We start from the raw sequence: 18,032 nt of genomic DNA, 5'->3' as shown, positions 1-18,032 counted from the left end.
TATCCATAAGCTATAATTTCCAAATACAAGGTTGTTATCATTTTGAACAAGCTGTTATCTGTGAGATAAATTAAGAATATGAAAAAATATTTTATTTTACCTTCATTTATTCCTTTTCTAATGTTCTTCTTTTCTTTATGAAGGTCTGATTTTCTCACCTATATCATTTTCTTTCTCTCTGAAGAACTTTTAACATTTCTTGCAAGGCAGGTCTACTGGCAACAAATTTCCTCAAATTTTGTCTGAGAAAGTCTTTATTTTGTTCTCCACTTTTGAATAATAATTTCACTGGTTGATAATTGCTAGGCTGGTGATTTTTTTTTTTTTAACAGTTAAAATATTTTACTCCACTCTCTTCTTACTTGCATGGTTTCTGAAAAGAAGTCTGTTGTAATTCTTATCCTTATTCTTCTGTTGCTAAGTTGCTTTTTCTTCTCAGGCCCTTTCAAGATTTTCTCTTGAACTTTGATTTTCTGCAGTTTAAATATAATATACTGGTGTAATATTTTTTGGTATTTACCCTACTTAGTGTTCCCTGAGCTTTCTGGATCTGTGGTTTGGTGACTGTCATTAATTTGGAATGTTCTCAGCCATTATTACCATTCAAATAGTTCTTCTGTCCTTTTCTCTCATTTTTATCCTTCTAATATTCCCATTACATGCATGTTATACCTTTTTCAAAAGTTCCATAGTTCTTACATTCTGTTCCATATTTTTTTTCTCCTTGCATTTCAGTTTTTGAAGTTTGTATTGACATATCTTCAAGCTCACTGATTTTTTCCTTGGCTATGTCCAGTCTGCTGATAACCCCATCAAAGGCATTTTTCCTTTATTTTACAGAGTTTTTGATTCCCAGAATTTCCCTTTGCTTCTTAAAACTTCAGTATCTCTCTTTACGTTGCCCATCTGTTCTTGCATATTGTCCACTTTTCCACTGAAGACCTTAACATATCAATCATAGTTATTTTAATTCCCAAATCTCTGCCACGTCTGTGTCTGGTTCTGATGCTTACTTTATTACTTCCGACTGTGAGGGGTTTTTTTTTTCTTTTGCCTTTTAGCTCACCTTGTAATTTTTTGCTGAAAACCAGACATGATGTATTGGGCAAAAAGAACTCAATTAGATAGGCCTTTAGTGTGAAGTTTTATGTTTATCTGGCTAGGAGTTAGGTGGTGTTTATTGTTTGCTGTAGCTGTGGTGTCAGAGACCAAAATATCTTTTAGTGTCCTTGTTTTTGTCTCCCTTGTTATTTTGGGTTTTCCTAGACATTTTAAATAGTGTCTGAGGCCTGCAGTTCTTTCAGCTGTAATCCTCTATTATTATACAGGAGCTGGATTGATGTGGTAATAAGGTGTAGGGGGAGGGGAACTTATCTATAGTCCTATAATTAGATTTCAGGTTTTTAGTAAACCTGAGTTGGGTATTTTCCCTTTCCCCAGGGTGGTTAGTCTTCAGTAAAACCACAGTAAATTAGACACTATAAGTTAGTTTCCTTTGACGGCAGGTCTTGTTAAGGGGAAGAGTGAACTCTGGGTGTGTTTCAAAATGGTTATTTTCCCCTCCCCCTGCTGGAAGCATGAGGGGATTTTCTCCAGTCTTCACAGTGAGAACCTGGTAGAACTCATGGAGACAAAACTCACAAATGTAGGGGGCCCCCCTAAAACTGGACCCTCTCAGAGTTTCAACCTCTCATGCTTATCACACTGAACCTTCAGCAACTTGCCAATTATAGTTTAGAAAATTCCTACCAATACTGGCAGTAGTGAAGGGTTTCTGCTCCATGTAAGCTCTGGTTCTCTGAATTCACCTATCGGTCTCTCCAGTTTTCAGGGCAACAGTTTCCCCCATGACCCAATTCTCTGTTGGATCTAAGAAGAGTTGTTGATTTTCAGTTGGTTCAGCTTTTTTCTTGTCATGAAGACATGAGTGAAGACTTCAAGCCCTTTACTTGTTGGACCAGAAATCAGAAGTTCACCAGGTATGTTTTTGAAAGTTAAATTAACATATTGAGCCACCATATGTTCATATCAGCAGGAAGAGTATGTCTTTATCTTGGAAACTCCTGGGTGGATGGTCCAAGAATACCAGCACTTAGTCTAGTTAGTGGACCTTTCAGATATTCTACAGAGAGAAATTGCAGAATATGACCAGTCCACTAGCAAATTTCCCTTTTTATCCCATGCCATTGCAATGACTATGTTACCATTGAAAAGATGTGGCTCTCCCATCCCAATGCTGCCTACAGATCCTATAATGTTACTTGCAGCTGAGACTATAGTACTTTTTTGAGGGTGACCTTAGTCTATCTCAATGTTATGCATGTGTACATGTACTCTACTTTTGGACTCCTGAGGTTATAACAGCCGCCCTTACACATTCAGCCAATGTCCCAAAGTGAACCCACTATACCAGGGTAGATAATTTAATAGGGGCATCTACAAACTTATACTATCTTGTTGTCATGGTGAATTCCCTCTCACTTGAACTTCCTTTCCTATTAAGTAGGACTCATTCAGATCTGATAAGCTGAAATACAGTCTCAGTTTATCAGATCTTCAAAAGGGAAGAGTTCAGGTCTAGATCCATCTGATTCACCCACTTGCTATCCAGAGACTAGTTCTGTACTCCAAGAGGTATAGAAAGAGGTATAGTTAAGACGCCTGTGGATCTTCAGAGGAATATCCTGAGGGTGGAACTGTGTGGCTTGCATTTGCTTAGAGCTAGAAGTGTCTGGGAATTTATATCTAGCTTCCTCCCCCAATTGCCCTTCACTAAGGTTCTGCCCTGCCCTTCACCTCAGGTTGGAGGTGAAGTGAAATTAACACTCCAAGTTTCCTCCGTGGGATGAGGGTGAAGCTAATTCATATCCTTGCTTGGTTTCCTTCCTTTCTTTGTCCTGCTTCCTCCCCATCCTTACCCATTCCCTTTGGAAGCATTTCCCTAATCAACCACTTCCTCATGGCTCTCATCTTGGAGTCTGATCCTGGAGAACTCAACTTAAGACATCATCCAAAGGGCTCAAGATGGTGAATGCCTTTTGGTCTTAAATTTTCACAGCCAAAAGGGTTGATCTACTCCAAAATGATCTGTTTCCTCCAAGTGAAGTACCTGACACTATTTAAATAGCAGTTGCTCATACAAATAAAGGAAATTTTCTATTCCTGCCCAACCAAATTATTTGCTATTGCTTGTTTCCAATCTTTTTACTTAATATTTTTCTTGTGACTAGCCCTTAGAGGCCCGCAAAGATCAGGGCCCACGGTAGCCAAATAATTCATTTGATTGACCACCATATTCAAAGAAGTTTGCTTGAGTATTTACTCTGAAATCAGTTTAGACTTTCTGACTCCTCCTTTTTCCAGCTTCTCTTTTTCTCTTTTAGTGACTTCATTCAGGCAAAAATGCCACCCACATCTCCCCCCACTTGCCCAGTCAAAACCTATTTATGAGAAATGATTAAACCAGTCTGTGGCTGAAATTCACAGGCTACTTTTATTCTCTTAGTACAGGATGGGGAGAGGAGATTCAGAGTATTTAAAATATACTCTTTCCTTGCACACTAAAAAGCTTTGGATATTATTCAAAATATTCCAGGGGCCAGACAATAAGTATGAGGAGAAATTTAGAGGATGAGGCCCTTGAACATACCTCCTTGCATCTGTCCCTGGTGAGTGAAAGTTGGTTGTAGGCAATTTCTTACTTAGAGTTTGTAAGTTAATCACAGCAGAAAGATGAGTAGTTCTTACTGGATGGACATCCCTCTGCCTCCATCTCTGTATCTCACCTGGTGCTGGTAAGAGCTCAGGAACAGGTAACTTTGGCTCCAACCCAGCCACACTGGTAGCCAGGGATAGTCTATACTGTGTGGTGGGCAGCCCTTGGGTTCAGGAGAAGACAGACCTGGCTCTGATCCTGGCTTTGCACTTGCCAGCTCTGTGACCTTAAGAAAGTCACTCAACCTCCCTATGGCTCCATTCCCCTGGATATAAAATGAAGATAATAATACTGACCCTCACAAGCTGTTATAAAGCATCAATCTAACATGTACAGTGGTCAATACCAAATAAATACCAGAGAAATATTAATCCCTCCAATCCTTCTATAATTAAAGCTTCAGTAAATTATGTTGGGTTTATCTGAGTCATTTTTCTGCTTCCTTGGTTCAGAAACTGCCCACCCCAATTAATTCCCAAAATTAATGTTCCAGAACATCAAAATTAGAAGGCACTTTCCCATCACTTTGTTCAACCCATCCATTTTGCAGGTGATGAAACTGAGGCCTGGAGGGTTCAGGGCCTTGTTTAAAAGCCTGCTGTTTCTTTTCTATTGCTCTTTGCCCTACACCTTATTAATTATCACCCTTTTGAAGTCTGTGTTTACAAATCCTGGCTAATGTTTAGTTGTTTGCATCTCCAGTATTATTTTGTGAGGTGTTGCCTCATGGGGTTATTTTAGGTCTTTTGCAATGGTTTCCCAAAAAAGTAATGCTATGGATGCCTCACAGCTCTCCAGAAGTGCCAGGCTGATTCATGAATCCTAGCCATGGCACCCAGATACTTCATTCCTGAGAGAGGGCTGTTCTCTCTGGATAAATTTGTCCTCTGGAAGAAAGACACTTCTTCCTTGGCCTTGGTGGTAAACCTGGAGGGGAACAGTTCAGTCAGCTTCCTGGCCTTTAATGGGTGGCTTTGCCGAGACAGTTGTGCTCTGGAGGCAAGAGGGGGCAACCCTCCTTCTGTCCCCATGCCAGTGTCATTGGGAGATCCAGGGATTCAGGGGACTAGCTGTAGGGCCAGAAGCCTCAAGCAGCCTCAACAACTTCCTTTGCAGCCTTCCTACCCTTTCCTGCAGAGTGGCTCCAGTAGTGCCTTCATGAGCATGAAAGTGATGAGAACAGCCCAGTCGGAACACAGTCAGAAAGGCATCTTCCAAAAGTATTGTCTTCATAGTGGGCAATGCAGTAAGTTCTACCAGAAAGAACAGGAGAGACGTGACTGAAACACCTTCAGAGCCTTTTCAGGTCACAGCACCCCTCTACAATGCCACTTTCATTCTCCGGTTTCTGGGACAACCTTGGGAGATTTCAAATTCTGAATGTTGACAGGTAGGTAAGGAGATGCATCAGAATCTGGCTGGGTGAGTGTGTGCAGGGAGGACAGGGAACAAGTTTGTGAAAGTTCCCAAGGAGGTTGCCCCCTAGGGTTGCCAGATTTAACAAACAGAAGTGCAGGGCACCCAGTTAAATGGAACTTTTAGAAAAACAATGAATACTTCTTAGCATACGTGTGTCCTATGTGATATTGGGTTCATACTTCTACTAAAAAAAAAAATGTGTTTGTCTGAAATGCAAATCTAACTGGGCACCATGTATTTGGCAACTCTCCCATTCTTTCCACCTTCAAACAGAAAAGTGACATTTTCAAACACCATTTTTAAAAAGCATACACTCACTGTTAAAAAATGCAGAGAAATACAAAAAATCAAATTAAAACCAGTCATAATTTTACCACCCAGATTTATTAACCCATGACAACATGCTAACATTTTGGTCTATTCCATATGTACATCTGTATGTGTGATTTATTGTCAGTCATATATTTATAAAATTTAGATTATACCAAAATCTAAATATTAGGTTTTTATTATGCTTTTTCCATATAACATTACATGTATGTGTATATATGTGTGTATGCATATAAAATACTTTATTTCAAATATCACTAGATCTATCTATCTACTATATATATATATATATATATATATTCTATATATTTTCCTGTCTTTAAATATTCTCCATTAGCAGGCCTTTTAATGGCTAAAAAGTGCTTATGTTAATTCCCATTATACAGAGAATTTAGAACAGAGCTTCTCAGACCCTTCTATTTTACAAACAGTAGTTAGCCATCAGATGCTTGATATGCAACAGTCTGAACCATGCCAGACCCATAGGAAGGATTCCAGAAATGCTTACTGATTAAGTGAATAAATAAATAAATGAACTCCTTCGATCCCAGGAGCACCCTAGCCCAAACACAACACCCACATTGCCATTGCACAGGTTCCTGCTGAATGGAAAAGGAGGTGCTTGAACTTTAGAGCAAGTAGTCGACAACTCAGGACTCAGCATTCTGGTCTCTGGTGTCGAGCACTGGCGAAGTCCTCATTTTTCTTCAAATTTTACAGCAAGTATCCTTTTAGTAGGTCCCATTGTAGGTACTGTGGATACAGAAATGAATGTGATAAGAGAATTACATTCCTGTGAAATTGTATTTGTGTGTAGGTGGTGATGGGGAGACAGACAATAAAAGAGTAAATAAATAAACATAATAATTTTATAAAGTGATGAATGAGAACTAAAACTATTATAGCCACACAGCTTATGTTCACGGTAATGTGATTAAACGATTTGGTACTCAGCATTAACAGGACTGCAATATTCTGCAAAAGCTGACCCCCAAAAGATGAGGCTGCAAACAATGTTCCTGTGTGTGTTAGGAACTTGCTGAAAACCCATTTATCTGAACAGCAGACTCTTCACTAGCCCTCATCAGGGTAGTCGTCCCCTTCTCTGAACAACCCAACTAGGCTGAATATTCTTCAAGTCCTCTCCAAAGCCCACACTTCACTGTGTTGATCAGTCCTAGACTATTAGACTATTATATCACATGTTTTGCACAGTTCCAATCAGGACTCCACATTTAAAGACCCACCTTAAATTAGACCCTCAAAACCCTATCAATATTCCACCCTTGACCTCTTCCTTCTAAGAAACCTTCCATCAAAGTAACGGTATCTCTTACTGCACTAAGCAATAAATTTGGCTTTGTGCAATCAGCAGGCTATTTCAGTGGTCTGTGTAGGAACCAGCAGTCAACATGAGTGGTATGAAGGAGAGAAAGCAGGGCCATTCAATCCATAGTGATGGAGGTGGGGCTGGCAGTGGTGCTACTTTCATTGGAATAAAAAGCCTCTCAAATGGTAACATGTGAGCTGAGACTTGAAAGAAGAGAAGGATCTGGCCTTACTATATCCTGGAGGCAAACCTTCCGAGCACTGGGAATGGTAACAGGAGGAGGGTTGTCAGCAGAGCAAGGAGGTCAGAAGGTTGAGGGCATAGATGGATGCCAGACGAAGAAGTTCATTACAGGCCAATGCAAGGGATTTGGAGTATACGCTAAGCGTGATGTTAAAAACTGGAGGATTTAAGCAGGAAAGCGACATTCCTGCATCCATCCATCTGGTCAGCGAATGTTCCTTGAGATCCTTCTCTAGGCCTGTGTTCGTGGCTACAAACTGCTCTGGAGATTGAGCAACCTGGAGAAAAGAGACACAAATAGCCAGCACTCCGAAAACCAATGCCCACACATTGGAGGAAGTGTGGGAAGGAACCGGTGACCCAGAAGCCACAGAACCAGAGGAGGTGGACCTTCTTTGTCATGGTTCTGTCTCCCACATCCTCAGCGTTCCACATAAGCGTGGTTTGCCTGGTGGAAGCTTCCAGCCTCTGAGGAGCACAAGACACTACACTAAACCCAGGCCTTGGACTCCCCAGGGGCAGCCGGGTGGGTTACTTTAATCTACATGCCTCAGGACCAAGCACAGTACCTGGCATCGAGTAAGCGCTCAATAAATGTTGGAACTGAGGATCTGCTTTCTAGGTGTCTATACTCCACTCAATTCAAAAGCTGTTTTGAATTTCGTACAGGGCTACATATATTATTGAAACATGAGGTGCCCACGGGTGGCTCACCGGGTTAAGCACCCGACTCTTGATTTCAGTTCAGGTTATGATCTCACAGTTTGTGAGTTCAAGCCCCGTGTCAGGCTCTGTCTGCACTGATGGCACGGAGCCTTCTTGGGATTCTCTGTCTCCGTCTCTCTGCCCCTCCCCAACTCCTGCTTTTTTTTCTCTCTCTCAAAATAAAGACACTTAAGAAAAAAAACGTGAAAAAAATGAGGAAGTCAGAGGAAAAGAATGTGAAGGTAAGGAAAATAAAATAAAATAAGGGTTAGAGTAAATGGTTAACACCCCTAATGAGTAGCTTTGAATAGAGGTGAATTACAAAGTCTTCTGGGCAGCCAATGAAAAGTGCACAAAGTTCAGCTGGTAGATTCACAGAAACAGAATTAGAACAATAACAAGAAGCCAGGGCCTGAGGAAAGGCCCAGCTCTTTCTAGCACTGGGGCAAAGAAATTTTTTAATGAATCTTCATAAAGCGATTTTCTGTAAGATAGTAGATAACACGCCCCTAAGACAACACAGTTGTGAGTTTCAAATAGCTGTTTCTTGAAACACCCCCCCCGCCCCCCCAGGAGCATTATCTAGGCATATCTGAACAAAACTCCATCAAGGAGACCGGGTCATGGAGGAATTTTGATCCATGGTGTGCTGATGTGGACACTTTAGAACAGTAGAGGGATGGGGGAGGTTGGGGAGCAAGGGAACATAGAGCTGGGCGGGACCCCACAGTGCTCGAGCTTGGTGGAGCCAGGCACGTGCATACATCCTGCACACCTCAGGAAAGAGTAACTCAGAATGCAGGGGACACTGTCCCCTCACGCCCTCCGTGGAGCAACCGTCTACCCTCCTAGAACAAAATGAGGGGGAGAGAAGCCTCCAGAGAGGAGGGATTTGTGATGAGGGGGGAATCTTCATGAAGTGTTATAGTAAACACCTCATATTTCAACTCTGTGAAGAAAGCATCTCCCGGCAGACAAGCTCACAATATGTGTTCAGTTTGTGGTGGGGTCGGCCAGGGCCCGCTGGCGGCTCCACCAGGGTCCCCCATTTCCTGGGCCATAAAAACATGCTCCTGACTGATGGCTGACATACGAGGTGACAGACAAGGAAATGGTTTCCCTTGGCTGCGTGTGTGTGCCCCAATTTACAGCTGCCCCGGAATTAGCAAGGGCGGATGCTTCCACGGCTGTTAGGTTAAGTATAAACTCCCAGTCGTTTCTTCATGGGGGAGGACACTTGGTTTGGAAAAGAAAAATCATGGCGAAATGAAACAGGAAAATAATGTCTCTTTTTAAAATGGTATTCTTGAATTGTAAACACGGTTTAAATTGGCTGGATTTTCTACCCAGATCTGTGTGTGCAGACATAACCAGGGCTACGCTCTGATGATATCAAGCCCTTGAGGGGAGAGCTTTATCTTTTTCCCAAGTGCATATTGTCTTGTTGGATCTTGACATTGCTTATAGATGGGAAAATAGAGGCTTGGTGAAGGTTAAGGGACTTCTCCAAGGCCACACAAGGTGGCCCTTAAATCCTGTCTCCTGCCTTTCAGGTGAGAGCTAGGAGATGATGTTATGGGGGCACCTGGCCCTGTGCCTGACACTAGTAGTGGGTGCCCCATAAACATTCATTTCCCCACCTCTTACTATTTTTCTTCCCCACTTTTCTATTAAAGAGATGCTCTTCAATTGAAGGCTAAGTCTTACCTATGATTTCCACTTGGCCCATATATCTGCTTTTCCTTGAGTCCCAAGTGCAAGTGCTCTAAACACGTGTGCTTCATGAAATGCCTCAGAAAGCAGTGAGGGGTGTGGAAGGCCCGTCAAGCCTCAAATCTACAAGGTTGCCATTAAAATCCCTTCCTGGCCCTCTGACCCAGTCCTGTCGCTAACTTTGTGACCCCAGCCCTGTCACTGTGTCTCTCTTTTCCATACAACATTACAAGGGTTTTGTGAAATGCTCACATCTGACCTATCTGATGCCACAGGCTACACACTCTGGTGAGGAATATGAGGCAAGAAAGACATCCATAAATTCTCAGACAACAAGGTCAAGAAAATAAATTCTTTGGGTGAGAATAAGGGGGTGGTGGAATTTATCAGCATGGTTATTGTGCTGGATTTGTACTGAGTTTAGCTTAGATAGGAAGGTCAAAAACCATTCACTGTTTGGGATACCCTATGTGATCAGGCTCTTTCATTAGGCATATTTCAGGCTTAGGAATACATTTTTAACTTCATATTATGTACATATTTGTTTTAAGTGCTATTGTAGTCAGCGGGGGGGGGGGGGGTAGATGGTGGTGTAGGGCAAAGACACAGTTCCAACAAATGAGGGCCCTGAAGAGCTTTTTCTCTAGACAGACATCTCTTGAAGGTCTGCCTGTTGAATAAACAGACCTAGCTCAGGGAGGGTTTTCTGGTGCTACAAAAGACTGCGGAAGAAATATATCTATGGCCATTTTTTTAATAGCATAAGAAGAACAAAAATACCTGTAGTGGTCTCAAGGTGAAAAGGAAATTGATCAAGTGTAGGAAAAAGACTAAGCTCCTTTCAAAGGATTTCAGCATCAAAGGTTGGTACAAAGAAGTTTCCACCTTCTAGTAACAAGAACACTTTATTAACCAGATTGGGCCATTCCTTGACATTTGTCTATTTGCAGACTTTGATCCCTGAGACAACTTCTAGCTGGCAAATTCTCCAAATATGATTACCTCCAATATATGAGCTCATTTCTCTGTACTTACTCCCAAATGGTGAACATCGATTTGCGACATTAATGAAGTAAGTACCCAACTATCCTTGTTCATGAGCTATTACCTCGGTATTGATTGTAGCCTTAATTGACAATTACTTGAGTGGGCTGGACTATACTGAGCTTTTATTAATTTTCCATGGTGATACTCATTACTAAACTTCATTGCAATTGTGTAACAATGTACACTCCCCCCTGTAGCTCACTGAACTGGAAAATTCCACTGGCCATTTCCCAAACCTCTTTATCCTGGAAAATAAAGAATTTTGCTATTGCTAAATTTGATATCAGGATTCTAGACCTCGATTCTGCGGGGAGAGAATTGGCTGTGAAAATAAATAGAATTTGCTAAATTATTTTTTCTTCACTGTTATTTCAGAGAACATGTTGTATCCACGGACTTTATTCTATCCCTTGCTTCCTAGAGGGACAATGAACTCCATGCTACTGTAAAATTATATTCATTCTTCTTTCTCCCTTTTCTTTCTTTTTTTTTTTAATTAAGGGTGTGGAGAAGGCAGCAAGGTAGAGGAGATTTTGTGGTTTTAGGGAAGAGGAGTTTGGGTTTCTAGGGGTGGTAAATCACAGGAAGGTATATAAAGAAGGGAAACTAATGTTACATAAGGTTATTTAATAAGGTTTATTTATGCAGACCCATCTCAATGCCATCTCTGTCTCCAGTGATAAGGGCTGTGCTCTCCTTCCTGGGATGGGAGGAGGAAGCAGAAAACCATCAGGAAGAAAAATTTATGCTCTGTTCTTAGGCAGATCAGTGGAGTGCAGAGAGCCCCCCTTGTGTCTGCCATCTCTCCATAGCCTTCAGCTTAAAATAATCCTTATTCCCAAGCAGCATATTAGGTGGGAGGTGTGGGGGGGCAATATTCTGATTCCCTTTAAAGGTAATTCAGAAATGTGACTTCTGATATCTGATTGAGCAGAGCAATGGTTTTAATGTGACATAAATTGATTAGAGTTGGAATTCACTTCATTATGAGCTAATGAATGGAGACATTCTTGTAGTTTTCTGGGAGAGTCAGTGCTGCAACAGAGAGGTTTGTCCGTAAAGGAACTGATGGATATTTGGTGTAGCTGTTCTAGAAACATAACCAGTGAATATCCACAAAATTTTCCGGAAAAATATTGATTGGCATTCAACAAATTCAACTCTCAATTAATCGGACAAGTGCAGATTTTGTTTGTTTTGTTTTGTTGACCATTATCCACTCATGAGAAGTCAATGATAAGAAAACTAGCTCCTGTTGGAAAGGATGTTTTGAAAGAGAAAAATTAACATAGATGAGTTTACTTTGAGCACAATCATCTTTGCCTTGTATGAAAGGCTATGTAATGTAGTGGAAAATGCCCTCCACTAGGAATCAAAATTCTTATGGTTTCATGCTTCTGGACCTCATTATAATATGGCCTGTATAACCTCTGAGGCACTTTCTGTGCTCTTAAATGCCACAAACTTGATCTTGAGACATTGAGTTCTGGGAAGGTAAAATAATGGAAAGAGTACTGTACTGGAAGGCCAGAACATTGCTTTGAGCTGTTGTTTCCCCAGCCAGCTGCATGACCTTGGAGAAGTCACTTCAGCTTCCTGTGCCTCACTTTTTTCCTCTGTACCATAGGGTGCTAGTGACCCAGGTCACATTCCTCTTCTCAGGTCCTTCAGTTCAACATGGTAAGCAATGGCTCCTGTTGTAGTTACTTGTTTTGGGGGGGGGTTGTTTTTGTTTTAAGTTTATTTTCAGAGAGAGAGAAGGGAGGGTTAGGGGCAGAGAGAGAGGCAGAGAAAGAATCCCAAGCAGGCTTTGTGCTGTCAACAGAGCCTGATGCAAGACTCAACTTCACATGAGATCATGACCTGAGCTGAAATCAAGAGTTGAACACTTAACCAACTGAGCCATCCAGGTGCCCCATATTGTGGTTAGTTCTGTGCATTGACTTGGTGAGGCTATAGTGTCCAATGATTTAATCAAATGCAAATCCAGGTTTCATTGTGAAGATTATTTTGTGGATGTAGTTGACATCCACAGTCAGTTGACTTTAAGTAAAGGAGATTATGCTCAATAATGTGGGCGGGTCTTTTCCAATCCATTGGAAGTTAAGAACAAAACTGAGGTTTCTTGGAGAAGAAATGTTCTGCCTCAAGACTGCAGCTTTAATCCCTGCCTGAGTTTAGGATTTTCCAGACTGTTCTGTGGATTTTGGACTTGCCAGCTCCCACAATCATCTGAGCCAATTTCTTAAAATAAATCTCTTAGCATACACACACACACACACACACACACACACATATATATATATACACGTTTATTTTATTGGTTCTTTTCTCTGAGGAACACTGATACAGCTCTCCAGGTGAGACAATCAATTTGTGGCCATCAAAGGAAGATGCACTGATATTTCTTCTACTTACTACGGTAAGAGTAGGGATAGAAACATAGAGCACACGTTACCTCAGTGGCTATATTCAGCCCACAAACATTTTTTCTCTGGCCCACATAGTTTATTTCTTTTGAATTAGTTGACAACATTTAAACATGAGATATCACTTAAAGTGTGACTTTCTCTTTCTCTTAATTGGAGATCTAGCAACCTGAGGCCTGTATTCTTGCAAGAGAATAATCAGCTTGAACGAAGTCCTCAAACTGGGTCACCTCAAACTTGTCACCCTGGGGATACACAAAGGTTTTCCAAGGAGTATCAATTTTCAGACACTCAACTTCCATATGTTCCCATTTCTATAGCTGATCTGCTTGCAACCTGCTTGCCTCCTGAGCTGTCACATTTGTCCTTTCTCTCTCAGCTCCCCTTTCGGATCACCCTTCTCCCACCTCACAAAATGAGGTCAATATGGAAATAATGCTGCCCAGCTATAGCTTCCACACAGGACTTGCTTCCCATAGTGGGCTGAATGGTGACCCCTAAAAGATATGTCCATCTGGAACCTCAGAATGTTAACTTATATGGAATAAAAGCTTTTGTAGATGTAATTAAGGTAAAGATCTTGAGACAAAATCATCCTGGATTACAGTAGATTATAAATCCAATGGCAGATGTCTTTATAAGAAGCTGAAAAGTAGAAAACAGCCACAGAGATGCCGAGGGGAGGGCCATGTGAAGACAGAGGCAGAGATAAGAGTGATGCTGCAAGCCAAGGGGCACTAAGGAACACCAGGAGCCAGCAGAAGCTTCAAGACAGGAGGCATGGAACAAATTCTCCCCCTGAGCCTCCAGAAGGAACAAATTCTCCCCCAGAGCATCCAAAAGGAACCAGCCCTGCTGACATCTTAATTTTGGACTTCTGGCCTCCAGCACTGTGAGAGAATAAATTTGTTACTTCAAGCCACCACATTTGTGGTAATTGGTTATGGCAGACCTAGAAAACTAATATACTCCCCTCTGGGGGGAGCTCCTTCAAGGTTGGCCTCAGCTGCAGGGGGCCACCCTGACTGAAGTCACACCCTTTCCAGGACAGCCCCACATCTGACAATGAAGCATGTGGGGTACTTGTCACCAACACAAGTCTAATGGGCAGTGTTCACTTCAGTGCTGGCTGCTGGGAGACTTCACCAATTTCCTCTCGTCCAGGCTTCCTTTCTCTTCCTTCTCTACACATGTGTTAATCCCTCATAAACATCCCGCTCCCCACATTCTGTCTCAGCATGTGACAGAGAACCCAACGTGTTATTGCAGAAGAAAATGCACACCTTTTACCATCTCAGGTCTTCCTACCATGAATTGCCTCCAGGTGTTAGGACTCTCTGGGTAACAATCGGACAGTTCGAAATATTGATGTTGATGTTGCTATAAAAGGTTCCTATCCCCATTTACTTATTTATATAAACCAGTTTTCTCAGCATTTGCATCCATAAACATCAAACTTAGAAAAAGGTTTGGTGCTGAGCCCCGTCTCATGCTAGCAGTAAGTAATATTCATCTGTGCATACATGAGCTAATTGGAAAAAATAAAACCGATCTATCTCATATAGGTATGATTTAAACAAAATTTTAATTTTATGTTTAATAATTATTCATTAAAAATTTACAAGTATATTTAGGTTATTTTAATCAATTTTTCCAGAAGAAAAATACTTCTGCACTTATGGCCTTATGGTCAAAGGATATTAAGTTCCAATTTGTATTTTTACTTATGTTGCAGAGAAGTAGGGAAGTGTGATGAATAAAACACTTTATGGTTTAGTGTGGTGAATAAAACGCATTACGGTTGAGTAAAATTTTGTGGGGGAGGAGTAATTAAAATACAAGTTCAAGGAAGAACACCTGGGGTGGCTCAGTCGGTTGAGCACCAATTCTTGATTTTGGCTCAGGTAGTGATCCGAGTCGTGGGACTGAGCCCCAGGTCGGGCTCTGCGCTGAGTGAGCCTGGAGGCTGCTTAAGATTCTGTCTCTTCCTCTGCCCCTCTCCCCTGCTCACACACTCACTCTCTCTAAAATTAAAAAAAATAAAAAAAATGTTTAAATACAAGTTCAAGGAGAAAAAAGAAGTAAAATTTCTGTTTGTCAAATAAGAACTTGTTTGTGTATTCTTTTTATGGTTGATAGTGGTTATCAAATTGCTGTGGGGTCTAAATTGTATTGGAATGATGTAATTTTTTTATTTTAAAATATTACCATTTATAGTACATCACTAATTACCTCCCACCCCACTCTTTTTAAAGTAGGCTCCACACCCAGTGTGGAGCCCAACACAGGGCTTGAACTCACAACCCCGAGATTAAGACATGAGCCAAGATCAAGAGTCAGATGTTCAACCGACTGAGCCACCCAGGCACCCCATCCTTTTAATAACTATTAAGCCTACAATTACAAATTTTAGGTGTTTACTTAAAAATCTGATGAGGGTGGTACAGTTTTCCAAAAATCTGGGGACAGGTTCATGACTACCACTGATTTGCGCTGCCTGCGGACACCTGCAGGTATTTCAGTCTTTGACTCCTGCTTTGGCCAAACAGCAGAACAACTCTATGCTAAAGCCTGTGTTAATCCTCAAGTGCGGTTTCTGAGAGGATTATCCTCCCCGGATCTCTGAGGAACTAACGGCATTTCTGCCAGGGAGGAAGGGGCTGATATACAGAGGAGGGGTAGCTTTTTCTAGTTCTCGCAAAGGCTCTCTTTAAAGGCCAGGGCCACAGAGGAGAATGCTCTGATGGGCAACAGGGACTGACTTACAAATTCCCCCAAAGAAACTTAAGAGGAACTGCTCCTTCCACAGCCTCCTCCCCATATCCCTCCCCCTGAGCTCTCTTTCTTTCCCTTCTCTACATAGATTCCACTCCAGGCGGAGGGGAATGAGACAACTAAGGAAAATGTGTTCACTTTGCACCAAAATAATAACTAACTACAACTATCATAATGACTGCTGTTTATTGAGCGCTTACTATGTGCCAGGTAGAAAAATGGATTGTCTTAATGACCTCAGAATTACCTGCCGGAAGGGAATTGTCTTTTGAGAGTCTCTTCATTAGCCCTCTTAGGAACTGGTTATAAAAGCCATCCAGAGGATGCATAGGGAAGCAAGAAAATTTGGGGGAAAAGTTATGACAAATAATAACAACCAACACCTTTTTAAATGCTAACTATATGCCAGACTCCGCTCAAAGTATTTTATATATAGAAATTCATGAAATTCTCACAATCATCCTGTTATCCTCATTTCCAAAAGGGGGAAACTGAGAAACAGAGACTAAGCAACTTGCCTCAGTGCTAGTAAGCAATTAAGTGTCGACTGGCTCCAGAGTTTGTGCTCTTATCTATTATACTGTATCTATGCTCTTAACCACTCTACTATGCTATATCAGGACTTTTTAAATAAAACAATAGTAATTCAACCAATACGGTACCGTTTCATCATAGAATGAGGAAATACAGATCAGAAACAGACCCACATATAGAAAATTAACAAATGATGATTAGGCATCTCAAATCAGTAGCAAAAATAAAAACAAATTTCTAATTCACATTTAAATCAAATTATATTCCAGATGGATCAAATGTATCAAATGCATAGAAATGTAAATGTATCAGCAATTTTAAGTTCTAGGAGAAAACATTGGAATATTTTTATAATGTTGGCATTTCCTTCTAGGCATATGGAGCACAGTATCCATTAAAAAAAATTCTTTAGCTAAATACACAGTAAATAAAAACTTCTATATGGAAAATAACACACTATAATCTAAGTTGGAAGAAAAACAATATTCTGAGAAAATACTATAAATATGTGATAAACAAAGAGACAGAAACCATAATATATAAAGAGCCTCTATAAATCAACAAAGAAAAAAACCCTCAAATTACACTTATGAATAAGAAAAGAAAAATACAAACATGAATTCACAGAAAAATAAATGCAAATAGCCAGTAAATCTATAAAGAGATGCACAATCATCTCAGAAGCCAAAGATGTACAACATCTTTTAAAAGGGATATTATTTTAAAGAAAAATATTAGTAAGTATTAAACTGTTTTGAAAATATGGCATATAGAAAACTCTAAGGCCCTGTTGGCATATTGGCAGTAGTGTGAATGGCAAGCCTTTTGGAAAGAATATTGGCAGTAGCTATTTCAACAGAAAATGCATATTCCCTGTGTTCTAGTAATTACAGTTATTATAATGGATAATTATCAGGTCATCCATTAAATGAATCCATGTTTCCCCCCTGAGTCAAGTTTCTGCATCTCAGCCTGGTTTGCAAGGCCCTCCATTACCTAGGCCCACCTACCCACTTAGTGCCACTCCCGCACACCAAACTGTCATCCAGAGCCTGACAGGTACCCAACAACACCACCTCCCCTGGGCCTTTGCTTATGCTATAAGGACCCTCCTTTCTTGCTTCCACCCACCCCCACTTGTTTCAAGGCCAAGTCTGAGCTCCATCTCCTACATGAGGTCAGGTCCTTAGCACAGCCCCTGACACTCAATAAATGCAAGCTTTTGTTATTTTAATATTATTAACCCTTAAGCATCTATTTTCTCAGGTGACACCCTAATTCTTTTCGGTATGTTTTCTTTACAGTGAGGTTGGAAGTTTCTGGAAGGCAAGAAATACTTTGGGCTTCCCTTGTGAAGGCAGTACAGTTTACAGGGTTCTAATATCAGACAGACCTAAGTTCGACCTTCATCTGCTATTTTCTGCCTATGTTTCAAGGTATTTCACCTTTATGCACCAGCCCATAATACATGCTAAATCAGTTATTGTGATGATCATGGTTGCTTACCTTCTCTCTGCATACTTGTCCCCTCCCATCAATGCCAAAATAGAATCAAACCCATGGAAAGTAGTCAGCAAACACTAGCAAGTTCATCAGGTAGACATCCAAATTGTCATGTGTTCTATCAAATACACTGTAAATGACACTTTGTGTGTATGCATATGTGTATGTGCTTTTATTCATTTATTCATTCATTCAATCAATCAATTATCCAAGAAGAACTCCTCTTAGTTTGCTTTTAAGTGAGCTAGTAACTATTCTCAGTTTAGAGCTAGCCAAGAATCAATCTTGG

At 40.9% G+C, this 18,032-nt stretch overlaps 1 long non-coding RNA gene across 1 annotated transcript; it reads left to right on the top strand.

Moving 5' to 3' along the window:
* Positions 1-1,628: 1,628 nt before the first annotated feature.
* LOC115527437 lies at positions 1,629-10,968 on the top strand. The gene is made up of 3 exons (XR_003972934.1): positions 1,629-1,979; positions 4,832-5,105; positions 10,406-10,968. It is a non-coding gene; the product is annotated as an uncharacterized LOC115527437 (long non-coding RNA).
* Positions 10,969-18,032: the final 7,064 nt, after the last annotated feature.

The sequence above is a fragment of the Lynx canadensis genome, chromosome D2 (genome assembly GCF_007474595.2).
Source record: "Lynx canadensis isolate LIC74 chromosome D2, mLynCan4.pri.v2, whole genome shotgun sequence".
Classification (NCBI taxonomy): domain Eukaryota; kingdom Metazoa; phylum Chordata; class Mammalia; order Carnivora; family Felidae; genus Lynx; species Lynx canadensis.
This window is presented reverse-complemented; position numbering and strand designations above follow the sequence as displayed.